Genomic DNA, 24,057 nt, shown 5'->3' with positions numbered 1-24,057 from the left:
GGGTGTCCCAAAGGCCAAACTCTTCTAGAACATGTGGACACATGCTGGCTAGTTTCTGTCAACTTGACACACATCTGGGAAGGGGGGATATTAATAAGCATTTGCCTTCATGGGATGGTCCTGTGGGCATGTCGGTGAGAAATATTCTTAATGGATAATAATAAAACACGAAGGCCTAGCTCATGGTGGGTAGGCAGGTGGGCCTGGGGTGCATAACAGAGCAAGCTGAGAAAACCATGAAGGTCAAGCCAGGAAGTAGTTTTCCTTCATGGTCTTTGCTTCCGTTCCTGACACCAGGTTCTTGCGTTGGCTTCCCCCATGATGGACCGCCATCTGTAAGTCAAATGAACCCCTGCCTCCCCAGATCATCTTTGGCCAGTGCTTTATCACAGTAGCAGACAAGCACATTAGGACAGAAACACGGAGTACAGAATCTTCAGAGTTCCGGATGGGGGAGAACTTTGAAGCCAAGGTACCTGAATGTGCAGCATTGAACTGTAAGCCATCAAATGGGGAGGGTGTGTGTGTGTGTGTGTGTGTGTGTGTGTGTGTATGTATGTGTGTGATGTGTGTATGCATGTATGTGTGTATGTCTATGTATGTGTGTGTGTGTGTCTGTGTGTGTCTGTGTGTGTGTGTATGTGTGTCTGTGTGTGTGTATGTGTGTGTGTATGTGTGTGTGTATGTGTGTGTGTGTATGTGTGTATGTGTGTATGTATGTATGTGTGTGATGTGTGTATGCATGTATGTGTGTATGTGTATGTATGTGTGTGTGTATGCGTGTGTACTTGTGTGTATGTGTGTGTATGTGTGTGTGTGTATGTATGTATGTGTGTGATGTGTGTATGCATGTATGTGTGTATGTGTATGTATATGTGTGTGTACTTGTGTGTATGTGTGTGTATGTGTGTGTGTATGTGTGTGTGTGTATGTGTGTCTGTCTGTAGTGAATATATAGGCCACACGATTTTTTAATAGATGATACATTATATACTTATATGAAAATATATTTTTGAGACCCATCACTATAGCTAATGAATATATACCAAGAAAAAAGAGCCATGAATATACTTGGTTGGAAAATTTGAAAACTGGATGCCATAATTTCCTAACTCGTTTTGAAAGACCTTATATTTTTACTTATGTGTATGTGTGTGTGCTGTGTTGCAAACCATGTTCTGAGTATTCACATTCTACTTGCTAACCTCCCCAAGGGTTTATATGTAGACTGCTGTCTATAGAGATATCCTGTTATTTTAGCATCTCACGGTGGTCCCTTCTGTATGCGTGGGTTCTTTGTGGAATGAATAACCATTAGTACCAAACAGTCTTGAACTCTTGACACTCTTTTTTACCAATGTGATAAACACAACTGTGGAAGTGTTGGTTGTTTTATAGTCTACTTCCCAAGAGGACTGACCATGTAGACTGAGCAAGAGTCATAGAAAATGGGTATAAAGTCTTGAAAGGTTTATGGTCTCCAGCCATGTTATACATTTGTGAACTATTAATAAATGGTTTCTAGGATATGCTTTATTTTGAAATAAACATGGAGATTACAAGATTACAGCAATTGGGATTGGCCTTAGACATTTCTAGGGTTCAAATTGATTTGGATGAAAACTAAATAGATGCCAAATTTCAGGGGTAAAGACTGGTTTTCCAACCTACATACAAGTGGCCTCTGTGTCAGGGACAAATGTCTCCACAGGGCTTATGCAAAGCACCTTGGGCTATTCATACTTCAAGTATTAAGGCCAACTTCAACACAGTGTTTTGAAGATCTGTTGATAAAATGAGATCCCAGAACTCATTCATTCAGAAGCAAGCTGTCTACCTGCAGCAGTTCCCAATCCCAAGATGAACTATGATTGTTCTGAGAACAGAGTCTGAGAGAAAATAAGTTTCTACTCTCATGGTTACAACTGTAAACAGAACTTTGTGGTTTGGTAAGTGACTTTTCATTGCAGTGAAAGTCAAAAGTGCCCAGTAAGCCTTCTTCTTTTGTAGCAATGGCTCAAAGCATCCTACTTCAGCCTCATGCTTTTTCAAAGAAACTCACGAGGAGCCAGAATCAAATAAATCCATGCTGAGGCATCCTGAGGCACCTCACCCACATGGTGCTGAGAAAAGAGAGGACAGCTGTCGGCGTGACAGGGGAGTACCCAGTTCAAAGCCATATCTGATGCTCAGGCCAATTCATCACTGCCTCAGAATTTAAGAGGAAGGCTTCCTCCATGTTCATCATCCTCGAGAATGTCTGCCAGAGCCCCGTAGGAAAGTTGCTGACTCAGCTGCCATTTCAAGTGCCTGTTGAATAAGTTACGATGTTTATAAAGTGGTTGTCAGGGCAACCAGCACAATGAGCTTACAGAGCTACAGTAAGTCTGAGCCTACCACCTAAGGAGTCTTGGTGCCATTTCTTTCTTTTTTTCCCTTGCAACTTTATTTTTTTTATTTTTTTAAAAAGATATACATGTACAGATTTTTAAAGGCATTTTGGCATAAAACTATATGAATATATTTTTGTCAGTACTTGATTTTTTTTAAAGGTGCCATTTCTTGAGCTTCAAGACAAGAATATGAGGACTAGAGACAGGGTGGCCACACGGATCCTGGTCAGCTGCATACCTGAGGCACACAGTCAGGTCAGGATCCACTGAAAACCATAAGAACGTTAGCAACACGCTGATGCAGGAACAGAGTGCTTCGAGACCTGCGTGAGACTGCACCAGTCAACACTCCAGGAGGAGAAAGGGAAGGCCACCCACCCCTAGGTGAAGAACTTCAGGCAGTCAGTGTTGCTGAGTTATGGGAGTAGGCTTTCCACAGGGACAAGACCCCAAGACACTTTGCTCATGTCTAGGTGGTCTGCCTCATACATACACATTTTGGATTCAGCAGGTTATATATGTATAAAGAGCACAATAAAAAGTGTGTAATTCCTGCTCTATTCTGTTGCTGTGAAGAGACACAATGACCCAGGGAACTCTCGGAAAACATGTAACTGGGGGTTTGATGGCAGTTTTAGAGGGTGACTCTGTGATTATTTTACAGCAGACGGGCATGGTGCTCGAGAGTAGTTTCACAGTTCTGATCTGCAGGAAGGCAACAGGTAGGGAGAGGGCGAGGGCAAGGGGAGGAAGGGAGGGAGGGAGGGAGGGAGGGAAAGAGAGGGAAGGGGAAGGAGGGAAAGAGAGGGAGGGGGAAGGAGGGAAAGAGAGGGAGGGGGAAGGAGGGAAAGAGAGGGAAGGGGAAGGAGGGAAAGAGAGGGAAGGGGAAGGAGGGAAAGAGAGGGAAGGGGAAGGAGGGAAAGAGAGGGAGGGGGAAGGAAGAAGGCAAAGAGAGGGAGGGGGAGAGAGGGAGGGAAAAAGAGGGAGGGGGAGGGAGAGGGGAGAAAGGGAGGGAAGGAGGAGAGGAAATTTGTGCCTTGAAATTACAAGGTTAAGAAGGACACCCTGGTCAGGGTTAGGATTCTATGGAGAAGGCATTTCTGAGGACCCAGAAGCCCCACAGTCAGAGCACAACTCCATTTCCTGCTAGCAAACCCCAACCAGGGTCTTTATTTCTGCTGACTCAGTGACTGCTTGCCATCATTTCAAATTTTGATTAGTCAAGTGCTTTTGCCATTGCCCCATCTTACCTAGAGGAAAGGGAGGCAAGGCCGTTCAGAAGTTGTTCCTGGCCTCACCCCAAACAGGGTATAGTCTGGATTCATCCTATGTGTCTGTATCGGGGTCACTCCAGCAGCAATATGGCCAGGGCCGTGTCCACTACACCGGACACAGCAGATGATGAAGTCTCTACGGGCAGTAACTCTGAAGTTCACACGTATTAGAAGAGAGTGGGCCGATATGGGACCCATCAAGAACTCCAGTGCAGGAAATCTGAACAGAGTGCTTAGGTGGAGAACAGAGGCAGACTCCAGGGCTTGGGCTGGCTTCCTATCTCTGGAAAAGCCCCACTCAGCCCAGACTGCTTGGGTCTCAGTAGGACCGAAAGATGTGAGTGAAAGGTGACGAGGACCTTGATGGGTCAAGACCGAGCGTATGCATTTATCATGTGCTCCTCTGGCTGCTGCAACCCTGCTTAGGAGGGAGCGGAGGAAAAGCCACAACTTCTGCTATTGTCTTGCAGGGAACACTTTTGCCCTGAGCGAGCTTTGTTAGAATCTGTGTTTGTTACCACAACCATGTACCTGGCAAAAAGCAACTTTTGGATCGAAAATTTTTCTTTTTTTTTCCTTTCGGCCCACAGTTTGAAAGAGTAGCTCATGGTGTTGATCATGAGATTACCCGTGTTTTCTTATGCAGCCTAAGCATGACTCCGACTCTACCTCAGAAAGTCCCTGTGACCCCTTGACCTACAGCCGCAATATTTAGGTTTCTTCTGGGTCTACTCTGGTTGTGTAATGAGCTGTGTGAACTGAAGTTACTAGAAAAAAAATAAAGCTGCATGTTTGTTAGAGAGTCCATGAGGCTGACAGCGTAGAACTGTGTCTGCTCACAGTAGAGATGATGCCAGTCTAGATTAGAGCCAAATTGTGTTGGGTTACGTGTCTTTCCTCTTAACCATTCCCTGGGCATCTCTGTATTTGACATAACCCCCTTAGCATTAGGTTTTAACATCCTAATAGGCAACGGCCTCCCACCCTCCTAAAGGCTAAGAAAGCTATCAGAGAACAGCTAAGGCCCGGAGCTGTGACTTCCCTGTTTGGATGTAGCCCACCTAGCCGAGGTTCCATTGGTGCGTTTAAAAATTTATTTATGGCATTTTTTTCTCCCTCTGTAATTCTGTTACTGTAGAAATCTCATGAAGCTGTTTCTAAACTGGAACAGAGTTTTGGGGAAATTTGAACATGAGTTCCTGATCCACAGACCTCATCTTTGGTTCAGAACACGCACTCTTGTGTTTCTTTGAGTGTTGTTTCGTGTGAATGATGGAAGCTGTTTTTTTTTTTCTTTCTTTCTTAATTGGATATTTTCTTTATTTACATTTCCAATGTTATTCCCTTTCCCGGTTTCCCCTCTGGAGTCCCCCTACTCCTTCCCCCTTCCTCCTGCCTCTATGAGGGTGCTTCCCTACCCACCCACCCACTCCCTCCTGCCTCCTTGCCCTGGCATCCCCCTACACTAAGGAATCAAGCCGTCACAGGACCAAGGGCCTCTCCTCCCATTGATGCCCAATAAGGCCATCCTCTGCTACATGTGCAGCTGGAGCCATGGGTCCGTCCATGTGTACTCTTTGGTTGGTAGTTAAGTCCCTGGGAGTTCTAAGGGGTCTGGTAGGTTGGTACTGTTGTTCTTCCTATGGGGTTGCAAACCCCTTCAGCTCCTTCAATCCTTTCTCTAACTCCTCCATTGGGGACCCAGTACTCAGTCTGATGGTTGGCTGTGAGCATTCACCCCTGTATTTGTCAGGCTCTGGCACAGCCTCTGAAGAGACGGCCATATCAGGCTCCTGTCATGGTGCACTTCTTGGCATCAGCAATATTCTCTGTATATTGTGTATATATATATATGGGACTGTATATGGGATGGATCCTGAGGTGGGGCAGTCTCTGATTCCTATATATTCTCTTGGTAATTTCTCTTCGCAGATTAGTTTGTAGTAGAAAGGGCTCATGCCAGGGCCTAAATATCTTTAAATGCCTTCCAAGGGGACAGACATGAAGGATCTCCCAATTTAAGGAGCACAATCACTTTCTGGATGTCCATGTAAAAATGGAAGGGATCTTCTGCCCTTAGCCATTGCAGCCTTTAGTAAATCCTGCCCCTGTCTAACCCACAGGGTCAGATGAAAATAAGAAAAAATGTGTTGCAAAGTCAGATACAAAGTAGCTATGAACAGGGAGGCAAATGTCTTTGGAGCTTGTGTTTGCTGTCTTGTAGTTGGAATTTGCTCTCTTGGCCTGTCTACCTCTCTGTCCCTTGGTTTCTGACTTGGTCACCAGGCTAGTGTGCTAGTCAGCTTCTTTGTGTTGAGATAAAGCACTGGCCAGAAGCAACCTGGAGAAGAAAAGGTGTATTTCACTTTATAGGTTGAGTCTATCTCCAACGAAGCCAGAGAAGGAGCTCAAGCAGGGACCCAGAGGCAGGAATGGGAGCAGCAACCAAGAGAGGGGTGTTGCTCACTGGCTTGCTCCCTGTAGCTTGCTTTCTTATACACCCCAGGACTGTCTGCTCAGGGATGGCACCACCCACAGTGGGCTTGGCTCTCCCACATCATTCACTGATCAAAAAAATTGCCCCCAGAAAAGCCTACGTATCAGTTTGGTGGAGATGATTCCTCAACCAAGGTTTCCTCTTCCCAGATGACCCTAGTTTGTGTCAACTTGACAAAAGCTAACCGGAACAGCCAGAGAATGTATTAAGATTAATGTTGCAGTAAAAATAAAAAGGGCTTCGACCTGTTCCCATGCGTTACTGCTCCGCGCTGCCCCCAGCTTTCTCTGATCTGGGTGGTCGCTCCCACGCTAGCTGCGGCACCGTATGGCTGTATAGAACTATCATTAATTCATCTCAGCCGCGGTTGCCCTCTGTTAGTATCTCTCCTGGCTGCCTCTCTGTTACCCGGGAAAGCAGGGAACGTTTTCTGTTGCCACCCCCCTGGTCCCAGCGGTGGCTACCCTCTCACAATTCCCTTGGCATTGAGTCGCTGTATAAAGGAAAAGACCACACAATAAATTCTGATTCAATTATGATATAATTTGCCCACCTAGATAAGTCAGATCGTTCTGTACAATTTCATCCCTTATAAAGTATTCATAACAACCTGTATTTATACAGAAGCATAGAGAGGAACATCTCCGTCTGCCTCTAAGTTGCTTCCTCGGCTTCCTCTTCCCCCTTCATAGACTTTTCCCCGCCTACCCTTCCTTCTTATTCAGTGATAGGCTCCTGGACCTGCCTTGTTGCGTAATGACGTCATCCTACAGATGAACACTCCCCCTTGCATGATATATAACATCGTGGTGAAGCAACAGCCTGTGCCGTTTCAGTGGGCAATCAACTGTCAATCAGACCTTTGTGGCTAGAGATACAGATACAGATGACTCAGGAATTCCTGAGAGTGCTCTAAAATGGAGGGGGAAGGTTGGGTGCACTCTCTAAATGACAGCTATTCACTAAGTACCTGCTATGCTCCACAAAGTATCCGTGCACAGCTGTGAACCAAACCAAGTCTTGTTTTAAGAGGCTACATTCTACTGGAGGAAAACTGGCAACTATTGCATGTCTCTCTAGTTTATCCATTTCTGGTTCTCCTGGATCTCTGATCCATGATACTATGTTTCGGAGTCTCCTCGCATCTGACTATCTTCTGTAAGACAGCAGAGACAGTTGGGGGGTAAATGTCTCACAGCTCCACTTGTCTGTAGCATTCGTAGCATCTTTCATTCTATTTTCTGCCTTTGCCTCTGCTACTCTAAATGAAGCATCGCTTCATTTTCTTCTATTAAAGGCCATTCTTATAAAACAGTAGAACATTGGAGCCTGGGGCTTCATTCAGAGGGTATTGCAGGTTCGCCACAGGCCACTGTTACCCACGTTAAGGCGTTATACTACTTGGTGCTTTGGATGAGTGGAAGAATTAATGTTTGAGCAGTCTTCTCACTTCCTGGTTTCCTCTGTTACCTTCTCTTTGCTGGTCCAAGGAAGTGTATGCACGTATATAGCACATGACCATTCCTGGACACACAGAGAGGAACAAGTAAGTATACATAGATGGGACTATAGAGAGCTGACTGTGATTAACCCAAGTATGACCCATCATGATGGTTTCTAAATTTATATCTCTAACAGGGCACTTTGGTCCCAGACTAGCTTGTTGCTACCTGGCTGTGTCTGCTTTTCAATTCTTTCATAACCAGTAACTAGGAATGCAGGGGCTCCAACAACACAGTTGTCTTCATGAGTCAGGAGTCAGGTTCCATCTTAACTAGGGCTCCAGCTCAAGGACTTACAAGGATATAGTCAAGGAGTTGACTGGGGCGATGTGCCTCATTTTAGTCTTAGGGTCTTTTATTAGCTTACTGGCTGTCATCAGAACCCAGTCTACTTCACAACACAGCCCTCTGTTCCTTAAAGACAACAGTCGGTGTCTCCGGGACTTCCTGTCTTACAGCCAGACTTTCTGGAAGTCTCACTTGTCTGCTCCATTGTCTTCCTGATGTCCCTTCTCACTGTCCCTTTGTTCAATACTTTGCCAGAATGATGACTTCACTGCTACTTTCCACATGCTCCAAGCATACACTACTTTACAGCCTCCCATCTTTACAGGGTTTAGTCACGATTCAGGGTCTGCCTCTGAGGGATGGCAGTCTTTTCTGTCCTTGCCCTGCTCAGTCTCAGATTTGGCTGAGAGATCAGCCACTTGCTGACCCCACACTTTTCTTGCTGTTGGCCTGATCATTGCCCTAACATTCCACCCAGCATTTTGTGTCCGTTTTATTGGCTCCATGTGAGGGAGTTGCATTTCTGAGGTTTGTTTTTTTTTTTTTTTTTTTTTTTTTTTTTTTTTTTTTTTTTTTTTTTTTTGTGAGAAAAGCCAATCTAAACATTCCTGTACAATGACTGTATGAACATAACTTTCGATTTCTCTGGAGCAAACACCCAACTTTAAGGTTATTATCTTATATGGTTGATATATATCTAACTTAAAATTATTATTTATTTTTAAGTATGTGCCTGTGTGTGGGTAGGCACACATATGAACAGGTTCCCAAAGAGGCCAGAAGCTTTGCATATCCTTGAAGTTGGAGTTACATGCAGTTGTGAGCTTCTGGACATGGGTGCTGGGAACCAACACGAGGCTCACCCATGTTGGGAGGGTAACCTGTTTTTACTCAAAGTCTACTTATTTTAAATGTTAACCACTTCTAGAAAGAGCGGCATACACTCTTAACCACTGAGCTATTTCTCCAGCCCCTCCGTATTTGACGTTATGGATTACCACAGTTGCTGTACCATTTAACACTATGGCCAGTAACACATGAAGGTTCTTTCTATAACATTCTACATTTCTAGGAGTCTTTGGTGTCCTTAGTAATTCTATTCTAGGTTGTTATAAAGGTGTGTAGTGGTGTCTTGCCATGAATTTAGTTGTCATCTATGACTTTAGTTGTCTTCCTCCTTCTCTTCCTCTTCCCTTCCTTCCTCTTTCTCCTCTTCCACTTCCCCCTTCTACTTCCTCTTTTTCCTCCTCCTTTTACTGTTGAGGATCAAACCTGGGCTTTGTGATACTAGGCAAGCTACTGTACTTTCTATATCTTAATATTGAACATCTTTAGTGAGATAATTTACTTCATAAATATATGAAGTATATTCATTGCTACTGAACATCTTTCAGGTGCTAATTTATTTTATGTATTCTGGATCCAAACTGTCAGAGATGTGCTACAATGGGTAATTTTATGTGTCAACTCAGTTAGGTTATCTTGTGTAGTTATGTTTGGTTAAACACGTGTCTAGATGTTGCTTTCTAGAAGTGATTAGCATTTAAAATCAGAAGACTGAAAAAGAAAAGCAGATTGCACCTAGACCTTAAATCATTAATAATCCAAGAGCTAGGAATATAGCCTTGTGGCAATTTTTGGTATCCAAAGATCATTATGTTTAATCTATACACACCAAGAAAACTCTGACTGTTTCCATGTTATGTTCTGTTCTACATGCACTTTATGCTTCTGGTAACTAGTGGGATTTCAATGCATGCTATCAAACCTCTAAAAGAATTTCCAATATGCTTTTAAAAATCTGTACATGTATCTCTCTTCTTTAAATAAAGTTGTAAGAAAAAAATAAAAAAGAAAAGCAGATTACCCTCACAACAAGCCTTACTCAATAAAGTAAGTCTGTCTGTCTGTCTGTCTGTCTGTCTGTCTGTCTGTCTCTTTCAAGATCAGGTAATTAGTACTAATTTTAGGATTATTTAGATAGTCCTAAGAAAATAGAAGCAGCCATTAAAAGTCTCCCAAGCAAGAAAAGGCCAGAGCCAGATGGTTTTAGTGCAGAATTCTACAAGACTTTCAAGGAAGGTCTAATACTAATACTCCCCAAACTATTCCACAAAATAGAAACAGAAGGCACATTGCCAAACTTATTCTATGAAGCCACAGTGTTGGGTTTCTGTAAGCCCCACCTCTCAGTTACCTGGCAACAGCCAGGTATAAGCCACCCCACATTTACCTGGTAATAGCTAGGTGGGAGTTGCAAATCTAGGAAGAACCTGTGGGAAGCCACCACATTCGCCATTACAAGATGGCACCCAGCCCGAAGGGAGGGTGGCCAGTTTTGAGATAAGCAACCTAAGTGCGCATGCACATATGCCTGTTTTGCTGACTCATGCTGACTCCAAGTATGCTAATTAGAACATACAGAATGCACCAATCAGGTAGCGACACAGTCCTCCTAAGCCTATATAAGGAGGGTTGGTTTCTGGGCTCGGGGTCTTTCGCCACTGCAATCAAACCCGCAATAAACACCTGTAGAAGGATCCTGTTGTGGCGCGTCTTCCTTGCCGGCGAGATAGGCGATCGCTACAGAACCAGAGACTTGGCATGGGGGTTGGGGAAGGGAAGGCCCCAGGAAGTCTTTGGGGCTAATTCTTGTTGATATTCCTAGAAGTCAGTGATATGGAGCCTGAAGTAGTCACCCCTTGTAGCGAGGTAGGACTCCTAGTAGAGGGATAAAGACAGTAACCCACCCACAAAACCTTCAACCCAAAATGTGTCCTGCCTACAAAATGTTCAGGGACAAAGATGGAGTAGAGATTGAAGGAATGTCCAACCAATGACTGGCCCACCCTGAGACCTACCCCATGGGTAAGAACCAATCCTAGACACTATTAATGATACATTGCTATTCTTGCAGACAGGAGCCCAGAGTAAGTGTCCTCTGAGAAGCTTCACCCAGCAGCTGACTGAAACATGTACAGGTACCCCTAGCCAAACGTTGGACTGAGCTTGGGGAGTATTGTGGAAGAGCTGGGGCAAGGATTGAGGGATCTGAAGAGGGGAAGCATCAGGAGCCATAACGGGCAAGTTAATAACTAGCAGGTGATCATCCTGAGATGGCCGCCTCAAGTTCAACAGTTCTGCTTTACAAGCATGCGGCCCACTGTGCCCAGCATGAGTTCACTTTGGTTTTTATAACTTCCCTCCTTGTCTCAGAAGTCACTGAAGACATCACATCTGGTGGTTTGGGTTTGACTGTTCCTCATTCCTGGCATGAGGACTGTTCTGGTTGATCGGATACCACATTGGGGTGATTGTAAGTGACAGACGTTGAGGAGTTAGTAACAATAAATCCACTTATGAGAAAACTCAAGCTACTAAGACGTAGAAGAGTAGTTAGGCAAGTCCATCTGGAGGTCGTGGTAAACTGAATTCCATCTGTCCCATGGGTGATGCCCTAGCATCTAAATAATTATAGCTCGGGTTCTTTTGTTAGAAGATAAACCCTGAAGTATGTCTGTAGACAACATTTACTGGAATTATAAGGAGCATTTATTCCTTTGAAGTACAGTGGAGCTAGCCAGTGCTTTCTCCCTCACCCTGAAGGATGGGGGGGGGGGGACAAATAGTAGCTTGGAAGTGGTGGCTGAACAGGAAACTCACCTTTGGAATCAGCAAGGGCCTGCTGGACCCAGACAATTTATATCTTCATAAAAAACAACCCCGAACAAATCTGAAAACAATAAAGGCTAAGCATTATTTCTAATGACATTTTAAACACGGCATTTATTAAGGGTTGATTTATGAAGCTATATCAATATGCGTGTGTGCTTGTGTATGTGTCTCACAAGGACATTTTCTTTTTGTTTCAGCCAGAAAATTTAACTCTAATGAGTTAATGAACAGAGAGACCTAGAGTTTAATAAATTGTCTTTTTATAAATGATACTAGCTTTGTCTTGGTAAGTTTGTAAATTTAATGTATAACATCAAATTAAATGCTAAAATACTTCATATTACCATTTATTATAGAATTTGTTATTTATTTTCAATGGGTAAGTGTTGAATGACAACTTTATCTTCCAATCCTAGTAATGAGAAAATTTACGTACAGTTCATATGGGCCAAAACCTAGAAACAATGCAAAAGTGTTTTTACTTGTAAACCAGTCTTTTAGACTTTTAAAAATATTTTATATATGCATATTATGTTTACCTAGAAAAAAACAGTTCAGGAATTTTCTGAGCATTTGACAAATGCATACTTTTAATAATATTCAAAAGAATAAACCATTAAATGCAATGAATTATTTCTCTTTTATAAACCCGTAGCAAGTTTTTTTAAAATTTTTTTTTAGTCTGTTTCCAGAGATGATGTTTGAAAACAAAGTTCTTGCATGAACAGCTTTTCCCTTTGTCCTAAACTGTACAATTAACCCTTTAATACCTGCATTTCAATTAAAGCCTATGTAAGATAAGATCTAAGGTAATATCTGTACCTGTTTTTATGATACTTGTCAAAACACCTCTAGTTGTAAACTGTGAGCACACACACACACACACACACACACACACAGACAGACATACACACACACACAGACACACACAGGCACACAGACATACACACATACCATTCTGCTCTATAACCAACATGAAGTTTTCAGAGAGCTCTATTGTGTCATGACACTGATTTCTTCCAGTGTGTTCTCTGGGTCCTAAGATAGTTTTATTTCAGGTTTTGAGGAAGCGTTATACTGATTTACATAGTGACTACATTAATTTGAATTTTTAACCAACAGTCTATAAAGGTTCCTATTTCTCGACATCTTTAGCAACACTTAGGGATTTTGATTTTCTCGATGGTGACTTGAGGAAATCTCCGTGTAGTTGTGATATACGATTCCCTGATGGGTATGGATATTGAACTAATTCCCCACCAGGTTCATGACTTTAATTTACTGGGTTCTGTTTAGATGCAGAGTGACCGAGATTAAGTACCCACTGGTTTCACCTGCTATGCATGAATTGTCCCCCCTCCATGTCTGTCTTTAATTGGATATTTTCTTTACTTACACTTCAAATCTCTTTCCTCATTTTCCCTCTGGAATCCCCTTATCCCATCCCCCTTCCCCTGCCTCTATGAGACTGTTCTCCTACCCACCCACTCCCGTCCTGCATTCCCTTACACTGGGCTATTGAGCCTTTTTTTACAATAATTTTTACAATAATTTTTGAAATCATTTTTTATAAACATTTTTACAATAATTTCTGAAACCATTTGTTCTTTTCATTTGTGCATTGTCTTAAGTTATGATTCTGTTGCTGGGACAAGACATCCCGACCACGGCAACTCATTAAGCATTTAATTGGGCTTGCAGTTTGAGTTAATGTCTGTGATGGAAAAGCAAAGGCATAGTTGTAAGAACAGGTGATAGGCCACATCTTTATGCACAAGTAGGAGACAGAGGGAACTCCAAATGGTGTCTTTTGAAACCCCAGAACTTGTTTATATAGAGGATTACACTGATGAATTTCCATATATTGAACCATCTCTGCATCCCTGGGATGAAGCCTACTTGATCATGGTGAATGATTGTTTTGATGCGTCCTTGGATTATGTTTGTGAGGATTTTACTGAGCATTTTTGCGTTGATATTTATAAGGAATATTGGTCTGAAGTTCTCCTTCTTTGTTGGGTCTTTGTGTGATATAGAGATCAGCATGTCTGTGACTTCATATAAGGAATTGGGTAGTGTTCCTTCTGTTCCTATTTTGTGGAATAGTTTGTTGAGTATTGGTGTTAGGTCTTCTTTGAAGGTCTGATAGAATTCTGCACTAAACTCATCTGGTCCTGGCTTTTTTTGGGGTGGGAGACTTTTAATGCTTTTAAACAGTTGTGGGACAGTTTAGATAGTTTATTTGATCCGGATTTAACTTTTGTACCTACTATCTGTCTTGAAAATTGTCCATTCCATCCATATTTTCCTGGGTTCTGTTTACATATCCAGTCTGTTAGTCTATGTCTTTTCTTGGTGGGGGTTGAGTCCATTGATGGTAAGAGATATTAAGGGATAGTGATTGTAGTTTCCTGTTATTTTTGTTGTTAGAGGTGGAATTATGTTTGTGTTGCTATCTTCTTTTGGGTTTGTTGAAAGAAGATTACTTTCTTGCTTTTTACTAGGGTATAGCTTCCTTCCTTGTGTTGCAGTTTTCCATCTATTATCCTCTGTAGGGCTGGATTTGTGGAAAGACATTGTGGTAACCCAGAATGTAAGGGAAATACAGGGACAAAAAATGGAGTTGAGACCGATGGAAAGGCCTCCAGAAGCCACCCCTCCTACGGGTCCCTCCTATCTGTATAGATCCAACCAACCACCCCTCCTACGGGTCCCTCCTATCTGTATAGATCCAACCAACCACCCCTCCTACGGGTCCCTCCTATCTGTATAGATCCAACCAACCACCCCTCCTACGGGTCCCTCCTATCTGTATAGATCCAACCAACCACCCCTCCTACGGGTCCCTCCTATCTGTATAGATCCAACCAAGAAGCACTTACTGACATGAGCCTAGTATAGCTATCCCCTGAGAGGCTCTGACAGCATTTGACTAATACAGATGCAGATACTTACAGCCAACCATTGGACTGACCCTGGAAACCCCGAGGGAAGAGCTAAGGGAAGGAGTGAAGGAGCTGAAGGGGTTTGCAACCCCATAGGAAGAACAACACTATCAACCAACCGGACGCCCCTAAAGCTCCCAGGGACTAGACCACCAGCCAAAGAATATAAATACATGGATGGATCCATAGCTTTAACTGCATATGTAGCAGAGGACGGCCTTATCTGGCATCAGTGGAAAGGGAGGTCCTTGGCCCTGTGGAGGCTGGATACCCCAGCGTGGTGGGATGGAGGAGGAGTAAGGCAGGAGTGGGTGGGTGTGGGAGCACCCTCATAGAGGCAAAAGGGAGGAGGGATGGGGGTTTTCGGAGGGGAAACCAGGAAGGGGGTCAGCATTTGAAATGTAAGTAAATAAAATAACCAATAGAAAAAGAAAGAAACCCTAGAGCCCACACTCAGGTTTCCTCACAAGGCCGTACCTCTCACTTCTCCAGAAGCCACCAACTGGAGGCCAAGTATTCAAGCATATGAGCTTATAGGGGCTGTTCCCATTCAATCCACCACACACGTGTTGATGAACATCTGCCTGAACCTTTTTTTCCATCGGTGTCTCATAAGTTTCTTCTTCCTCTTTTTTTTTTTTTTTTGTTTGCTATGTGTGTAATGTTTTTGGTTTGATGCCAGTTTCAGCATCTGAACAGTGTACATAGGGAGACTGAGGCCTGACTGGGTTCCCATGGGGCAATCTTAGAAAGGAAAACAGGAAAGGAGAAAAGAAGACATTGACATTAGTGCCTGAGTTCAATTGTGAGCACACACATGGTGGTACATGATTGTCTATAATTCCAGTTCCAGGGGATCTGACTTCCTCATGAAGACACACATGCAGGTGAAATACCAATGCACGCGAATAAAAATTAAGTAATGTTTTAAAAAGGAGTTAAAATATAAAGAAGGGGAATATAAAAGATAAAGTCGAATAAATAAGAATTCATCTCTACATATTTGTATGGGCTGGTCTGATTAAAAGTTTATGTAGAAAGATGATAAGCATTCCAAAGTAGGTCACAAAAGAGAGAAATAAAAATGAAAAAAAAAAAAAAAAAAAAGACAGCAGGTTTGTGATCTTTTATGGCCAGTCATACAGGCGGCTGTGGAAGATTTTGAATCAGTGCATCATTTCCTTTAGTGACCATCTTAACTCTGCTTTAGTTGATGAAAGCCAATTTGCTTAATATTTGGCTTCCTCTCTCCTTTTTGTTGGTACTCACCTAGCAACCCGCAAGGCGTGGCTTGTGTGCAGAGGCAGCTGTAACTAGCTCTTCACGAATATGTACAGTAGACAAGCTTGCACTGGCTGGTCCTAGTCTCTCACACTTTTAGATGTCTGTGGGTGGCTGTTGCCTATCAGAGTGCAGAATTCTGCACTGTAGTAGATGTCTCTGAATTCTGACTTTTCACACCATAGCTCCTACATATAATTTCTGACAACCACTTCCCCTAAACCCTTAGCTCTCCTTGCTAGCTTCCATAACTGAGGACCCCAAACAGGAAACATTGTTATATTGCTCATAACTCTAACTTGATTTCCCACCATGTTCAGTTCATATCTTTGACTCAAAGTCTTTCCCTTGTAGTTCATGTCAGACAAGCCCTCAGTGGCGTCTAGTAAGACCAGGGAATCCTCAGAGATAGGACAGTGCAGGGAACTTGGATTTCTCAGGCTGGAGACTCAGGAATCTTTCCAAATGGATTGCCACTACTACACAGGGATGGGAGGAATAAAAGAGAACTTCCTCAGTGCCGCTGCATCAGACAGGCTGCCGGACCCTGGGGATTAACTATTTTACCCGATAAACCTATGGGGGCCATTCGCTTTCAAACCACCACAGGTGCCTTCATTTCTTTACTTGATATTGGCAATGGTTTACTAGGTGTCACCCCCTCCAATGTGTATATAAATTACAGTTGAGTGTTTTAGTTAGGAATTATTATTGAATTTTCCTAAAGGGCTTCCTGCATCCACGGAGGTGACTATAAGGTATCTTCTTGCACTAACAAAACTTAATTTGAAAGACAGAAGTTAAGTAGAGTCTGTGACCTCTACACCCCAATAGTTGGGATCCTAAAATCTTCCCTGAGACATTAGATATCTTTGACTTAGTGAGAACAATTAAACTACAGTGTGGGAAGGGAATGGGAGAGTGGTTAACTATCTCAAAAGTTTGTGCAGCTGTGAAACTTCTTTGCATGAGCTTGTGTTGGGGCCAGCAATCATAGAGCCAATAATCAATTTTTATTAGTGTCTCCACGTGTACCATGAGTAGATGCTGGTATACATCATAAGTGGGGGGCGGGTGGGGTGGTTAATCTATGTTTTACATTTTGTTTGTTGTAAAGCTTATTAGGTAGGTGCATGACCTTGCAGGCAAATTTCCTGTTAGTGCCTTTCTATTATTAATGCTTATTTTTTGAGGTGTGTGTGGGGTGTGTAGAAGAATTTGGGTGGGGGACTGCTAATTTAGCAGCCCCTCTTCCCAGAGACCCAGCGTTTCTTGTTCATTTGTAGTTGGACAAATGCTGACTCAAGGTGTTTTGAAAGTGAACCACCGTATTTTATTTCTTACAATGTGGATTGAGAAAACAGCAAGGCGTGATCTTTGCTTCCCAAGTGTGTAAGGAGAGCACCAAGCGTGGTGGGTGAAGGAGTCAGACATGTTCAGTTGGATTTTACCATGTCAGATCCATGGCTGTAGCAGCTAATTAAGTTACTTTGGACTTCCTGTTGCTATATACGGTCAATGCTTGCTGAAGATTGCACTTGACGAAAAACGTACAAAATCGACAGAGAGAGAATCTGCTGCATTGTATAACCAGGGATGTCAGCGGAGCCACCATCACCTTTAAAAGGTCCTGAGTTCAATTCCCAGCACCCACATGGTGGCTCACAACCATCTATAATGGGATCCGATGCCCTCTTCTGGTGTGTCTGAAGACAGCTGCAGTGTACTCACATACATAAAATGAATAACTGGAGGAAAAAAAAAGGAAACCTAAGCAAAGAATAAAGAAATCATGAAGTTCCTAGATTCTGAGTTCGCCTTTCTGGCTTCAAGGGAACCTTTCATATTGCCAGAGGAAGCAGAAGCAGCCAGGGAGGCTTGCTGACGGAAAACTCCTTCTGATCCCCCAAAGGACTTCCTCAAAGATGCTCACAGGACTTTCCCCTCATATTCCCCACTCCCACACCCTAGTCCTGCAGCAGAAGTACCCACTGAAACAGCAGGCGGTCAGAATGGGCATCTCAGTGAAACCTGTCGGCTGGCCGGGCGACCCAAGGATCTCTGTATCCAGGTGTTTAGAAAGGATCTACCACTTTCAATGACGTGCGTTCCATTTTCTGAGCCAAAATGATGAATTTCTGCTCAGGAATCCTCCATTGATGTCTCAAGGGAATGCAAACAAGCCTTGATTGCCACAGTGCAATCCTTGCCTCTCAGGACCACGCTGCTCTGTAAGAATCATTGTCCCTGTGTTACAGAAGAGGCAGGCTTTCACAGACGGAGAAAACTCTCAAAAGCTGGGGAGGTCTGGCTCTTGGTTTCACATCCATTTTCTGCTGAGATCAGTACATAGCTAGATGTGGTAAGTGTTCTTTACTGGAGTGTCAATACTTTGCATCATGTGCCGTGTCCCCACACCATTCCATTAGAGAGAGAGAGAGAGAGAGAGAAAGAGAGAGAGAGAGAGAGAGAGAGAGAGAGAGAGAGAGAGAGAGAGAGAGAGAGAAGGCTTTGCACAGTATTGTTCTGTATCATAACAGAAGAGCTTACTGAAGTCCAGCAATCAAAATGAGATGATTTCAGATAATGTTGGTCACTGGAATCAGCCCAGCATGAGAGAGAGCAGATCGTGGTTGAAGATCAAGGGGATGTTGCATGCCCTTTTGGAAAATAGGATAGAGGGTTACTGTCCCTGGTGTGCTAGAAATCTTGGCACTTCAGATGCTGAAGACAAAACCCCCAGGACTGAGGAGATCGCTCAGTGGGCATGCATATCTCCCATATAAGCATAAGGAGCTGAGTTCGAATCTCTAGCATCTATGTTAAAGGAAGGCGTGCTTGTGTATGCCTTTAATCCTTACTAAAGGCGGGGACAGCAGATCCCAGGAGCTCTCTGGCCATCTGGCCCAGCTGAAGTAGCTAGCTTCAGTTTCACCGAGAGACCCTATTTCGAGAGAGGAACATGGAGGATGATGGAGAAAGGATATCCTCTGGCTCCCTGCACAGCCCTGAGGTCATCCTGACAAGTGTGTAACAAAATTACAAAATTAGGGAGACAAAGTTTGACACGTGGTCATTATGCAGGTCAAACTTGGAAGGTCTGTTGAGCATCTGTTGTGAGAGAAAAGCATCAGATCCTTCAGGCACACACTGATTGTATTGTAACAACGCAACTTGTACACTTCAACATTTAAAATGAGCATCTTTGTCCTCAGTGAAAACCAAAACCAAAAAACAAACAAAAACCTCTCCAGGTTCTGCTGGTTCCCCCACTAAATGGCAAGGGTCAGGTCACCATCAGGAGAGAAATTTGTAAGTGTCACCTTAAATTGCAAGGATGTCTGTCAAACATCACAATTAAACATGCCAAAGGAGAAGCCATGTTGTCAAATGCCCACTTAACCCTCCCCCCACCCCAAACCCACCCTTGCTCACCGTCTACACCCCCTTTTCCCACAGAGGGGGGAAAAAGCTAGAATTCTATGCACTACTACACAGGGGCCCAGCACCCTCCAGCCTCCAGCAGAGCCAAGGGAACCGGAGGGCTTTTCTTTCTTCCCACAGAGCACGGTGGTGTTGGAGCCAGTTTTTGAGACAAGAAAGCATAAAAACAAACATAGAACAGAAGCGTGGAGATTCTTTTCCTGTTGTATTTTGCTCAGGATATTTCCCCCCAAATTAGTTGATTACCTCAAAAAACGGTGACTGAGCACAGAGGGACAGGAGAAAAGGGCTGCAACTTGCCCTCAGGGACTGGAGAAATTTAAAGATCAAATTAAAATAAAAAAGGTTGTATCCATCAGTCTTCTGTGCCTTCATCCTCCTCTCCTTCCTCCCCATCATCCCCATCCTCACCTTCATCCTCCTCTCCTTCCTCCCCTTCATCCCCATCCTCACCTTCATTCTCCTCTCCTTCCTCCCCTTCATCCCCATCCTCACCTTCATCCTCCTCTCCTTCCTCCCCTTCATCCCCATCCTCACCTTCATCCTCCTCTCCTTCCTCCCCTTCATCCCCATCCTCACCTTCATCCTCCTCTCCTTCCTCCCCTTCATCCTCATCTTCACCTTTATCCTCCTCTCCTTCCTCCCCTTCATCCTCATCTTCACCTTTATCCTCTTCTCCTTCCTCCCCTTTATCCTCATTTTCACCTTCATCCTCATCTCTTTCTTTATCAATATCTTCCAACCCTTCTTCCTCTTCATCGTCATCCTCTGCCTCTCCTCCATCATCCATATCCAGAAACAAATAGTGCTGCAAGAGGTTTGGCCAAATGTCGTCTTTGACGACGTCCCCTGACTCGTCAGCACCTGCGTCAGATGGTCAGTGAACCGGGTGAAGATGCTCTGGCTCTTCCTGCTGCCTCTTCCTGCTGCCACTTCCTGCTGCCTCTTCCTGCTGCCACTTCCTGCTGCCTCTTCCTCTTCCTGCTGCCTCTTCCTGCTGCCACTTCCTGCTGCCTCTTCCTGCTGCCACTTCCTGCTGCCTCTTCCTGCTGTCTCTCCCTGCTGCCACTTCCTGCTGCCTCTTCCTGCTGCCACTTCCTGCTGCCTGTTCCTCTTCCTGCTGCCTCTTCCTGCTGCCACTTCCTGCTGCCTCTTCCTGCTGCCACTTCCTGCTGCCTCTTCCTGCTGTCTCTTCCTGCTGCCACTTCCTGCTGCCTCTTCCTGCCAGCTTTATTCTGCGTTTGACTTGAGCACTTTGTCAAATCCTTTCCAGATTTCCGTTTGATCTCGGTGGACTTTGAAGACGGGTCACCGCTCTCATTCACATGGAATTCTTTGGAGAGAACTTTATTTTCAAGGTAAAGAGTTTCATCAAAATAAAAATCTATCCCGCTTCCAACTACTGCTTTTTTTCTCACTTGACTTTTCTCTTTGCTTCTAGAGATTTTATTTTCTCCACACCTTTGACTGCCAATTCTGAAGTAATGAGAATTATGTCTCTGTGTTTCCCATTCCCATTTAATCAATATGCAGAAGTGGTGGGTCATACGGGATGATTAAATAAAAAAAATAACCACGGACACTGCTCTAGTGTGGAGCCGAGCACACAGACTCTGTCACAGGGTCCCTTCCCAGGCACTTCACTCCACCCACCCCGCTGCTTCTGTCCTGGGTGGATACGACTGTTCTAGCGTGTTTCTTTCCTCCACCGCCCAGTCCAAACATGAATCCAAAGCCCGGTTGCTTATCAAACATGTTTATATATTAAATTCTCAATCCACAAACCCTCTACACAATTACCTTACATCCAATGGACAAAGATACAAACTGCCCTTCTCTATGAGATAAAAAGACCTATAGAAACCCTTAAAATATTCATATTTACCAATTGCCAATTAAGACCACCTGGATCTAGATCCTCCTTCTCCAGCTCCATCTTGATTCCTCTCGGAATCTCTTTCTCTCCTCCTCTTCTGTTTTCTTAGCCTTTCCCCTGCCTTTCTCTCTACTGTCCAATCATGTATCACCTTAACATCAACCCACACATCTGGGTGGGAAAGACATGGTGGCAGAACAATTAACAGCTGTGGTGGGGGTACCTGCCCACATCTGGGAGGACCAGGAAAAAACAGAGAAAGGGAAATGCCTGTGCTCAGAGGACTTTCTCCGCCTTTGTTTTTGTACACAGTCCTACAGCCTGTCCTTACTTGCTTTGTATTGCTGTGATAATCTTTGTGACCAAAACCAATCCCATCAGAAGAGATGTAACCATTTAAGGAATACCTGAACCCCCTGGTGACTGGCTTAAGAGTTTCAGAAAATTTCCTGTCATCACTATATAGTAATAAATCCTCTCTTTATCTCAATCACAAATAGAACAAAAATATGTCTTATAAAGCAAGATGCAGTTGCAACTTGGGAGAAAATTGCGTCTAAGCCTCTGTTCCCTGTCCCAGAGTTGCCTATTCATTTCTAGTATTAGATGCTGATTTATCAGTTGAAGAAAATATGTAGATTTCACATAGCTTTCCTCTAGTTTGAGTTCCGTGGGCAATCTGTTCTCAGATGCTAGAGATGTGGAAACAGATAGTGTTTGCATACTCTCTAAGAATGCTCTAACTTAGAGTGCCCAGGCTAGTCCCCGAGTATCTGTTATTTCTAAAATTGTCCTAAGTGACAGGATGTATAATTGTGAGTGAAGTAAAGTCTTTGTTTTGCAAACTTATATTCTGGAAAATGACCTTTAATATATCCTTTTCTAACCAGAGATTATGATTCCTGACTTCCATTTGATGAGACTTTGGTTTGGCTGGACTTTTAAACAATCCTGACGGCAGTTGCATATCCCTACAGATATTCCCGTATCACAGTGAAAGCAACTAAAGTATCTGGACATTACTTTAAGAAAGGGGCTCCATCCCTGTTTTGGTTCCCAAAAGCAGCCTGTGAAAGAGGCGGGTTCAAGGTCTCCACTGAATAAAAACATTGACTCACATTCTTTTTTTAAAAAATATTTTTGTCTATTTTATTGCATCCTCTGTCACTGTTATATATTAAAAATTGGTTCTAAAAGCAAGATGGAGCATCCATACCCATATCTGACAAAGGAGACTTCAAGCCAAACTCAGCCAGAAATGATAGAGAATGAACGCTACTATATATTAACGAAGAGAAAGCTCACCAAGAAGACACCATAATTGTGAACATCTGTGCACTAACACTGGTGTACTTACTTGTGTGAAACAAAGTGAAAAGATAGACTGGTCCAGATATAATAATAGGACTACAACTTCATCAGCAAAATTTTTCATTCACACAAAAGTCCACAAAAAAACTTTAGCTTAAAACCACACTAAAGATCAAATAGTTATAACAGACTTCGATAGAATCTACCATTCAATATTTGTAGAATGAACATATCTTCCCAGATGCCCATGAAACATTCTTTCAGTTACTACACAATTTGGACCACAAAACAAGTCTTTTAAAAAATTAATGTATTTATATCAAGAGCTGCCCCTCTCCTGGTCCCTCCTCACAGAGATCCTTCCTCCATCCTCCCTCTCCTTCTCTGAGAGAGTGGGGCACCCCTTGAGTATCCCCTTTCCTGGTCATCAAATCTCTGCCAGGGTAGAGCACATCCTTTTCCACTGAGGCCACACAGGGCGGCCCTCTTGGGAAACAAATACCACAGTCAGGCTACAGCTTCAGGGAGAGCCTTTACTCATAGTTGTTGGGGGACCCACATGGAGACGGAGCTGCACGTCTGCTACATATGTGCTGGGGCCTCAGTCCAACCCATGTATGCACTTTGGTTGGTGGCTCTGTCTCTTGAGAGCTCCCCAAAGGGTCCAAGGACTCTTTGCCCTTCCTATGGAGTTCCTATTCCCTTCAGAGCCTTCAAATCCTTCTCCCAACTCTTCCATATTTTTGTCCAATGTTTGGCGCTGTACATTTGCTTCTGTTTCAGTCAGCTTCTAGATAGAGCCTCTCAGAGGACAGTTGTGTTCTGCAAGCACAGTAGAGTATCCTGAATAATGTCAGGGATAGGTGTTTGCCCATGGAATGGGTCTCAAGTTGGACCAGTTATTGGCTGGCTGTTCCTTAAGTCTCTGTTCCATTTCTTTTAGACAGGACAAAACAAATTTTGGGTAGAAAGTTTTGTGGGTGGGTTAGTGCCCTTATTACTCCGCTGGGGGTCCTGCCTGGCTACAGGAGCTGGCCTCTTCAGGTTCCATGTCCCACTGTTAGGCTTCTTGGGTCAGGTCACCCAAGCCTCCCTCCACTGAATTTCTGGGGCTTCCTAAAGATTCCCTCAGCCCTCACCCTTGGTAGCTCTAGCTTTCCATTCATTCCATGGGCCTTTCTCCAGTCTCTCAGCACATCTGATCCTTTCCCTGTCCCTCTCCCACCCATCACTTCCTATTTCTGCCTCCAGTGACTGTTTTGTTCCTGCTTCTAAGTGTGATTCAAGAATCCTCACGTGTGCCTTCCTTCTTGTCTAACTTCTTAGGGTCTGTGTATCTTGGGTATTCTGTACTTTATGGCTAATAGCCACTTAGTGAGTATATGCCATGCATGGCCTTTTGGATCTGGGTTGCCTCCTTAGGATGCTTTTATTCTAGTTCCATCCATCTGCCTGCAAACTTCATGATGTCCTTATTTTAAATAGCTGGATAGTAAACATAGATACAGTGTTCTCTGTATCCATTCTTCAGCTGAGGGGCATCTGGGTCATTTCCAGTTTCTGGTTATCAC

At 43.7% G+C, this 24,057-nt stretch overlaps 1 pseudogene across 1 annotated transcript; it reads right to left on the bottom strand.

Moving 5' to 3' along the window:
• Nucleotides 1–3,738: 3,738 nt before the first annotated feature.
• LOC308414062 (protein SET-like) lies at nt 3,739–20,846 on the bottom strand (annotated as a pseudogene). Its single transcript has 4 exons — nt 20,505–20,846; nt 20,005–20,235; nt 19,795–19,893; nt 3,739–3,818 (listed from the first exon to the last, which is right to left on the bottom strand). The product of its transcript is annotated as a protein SET-like (transcript).
• Nucleotides 20,847–24,057: the final 3,211 nt, after the last annotated feature.

The sequence above is a fragment of the Micromys minutus genome, assembly GCF_963924665.1.
Source record: "Micromys minutus genome assembly, chromosome: 32".
NCBI classification, from domain to species: Eukaryota; Metazoa; Chordata; class Mammalia; order Rodentia; family Muridae; genus Micromys; species Micromys minutus.
Note: the sequence above shows the minus strand (reverse complement) of the source record. Positions and strands in the feature narration are given on the sequence as shown.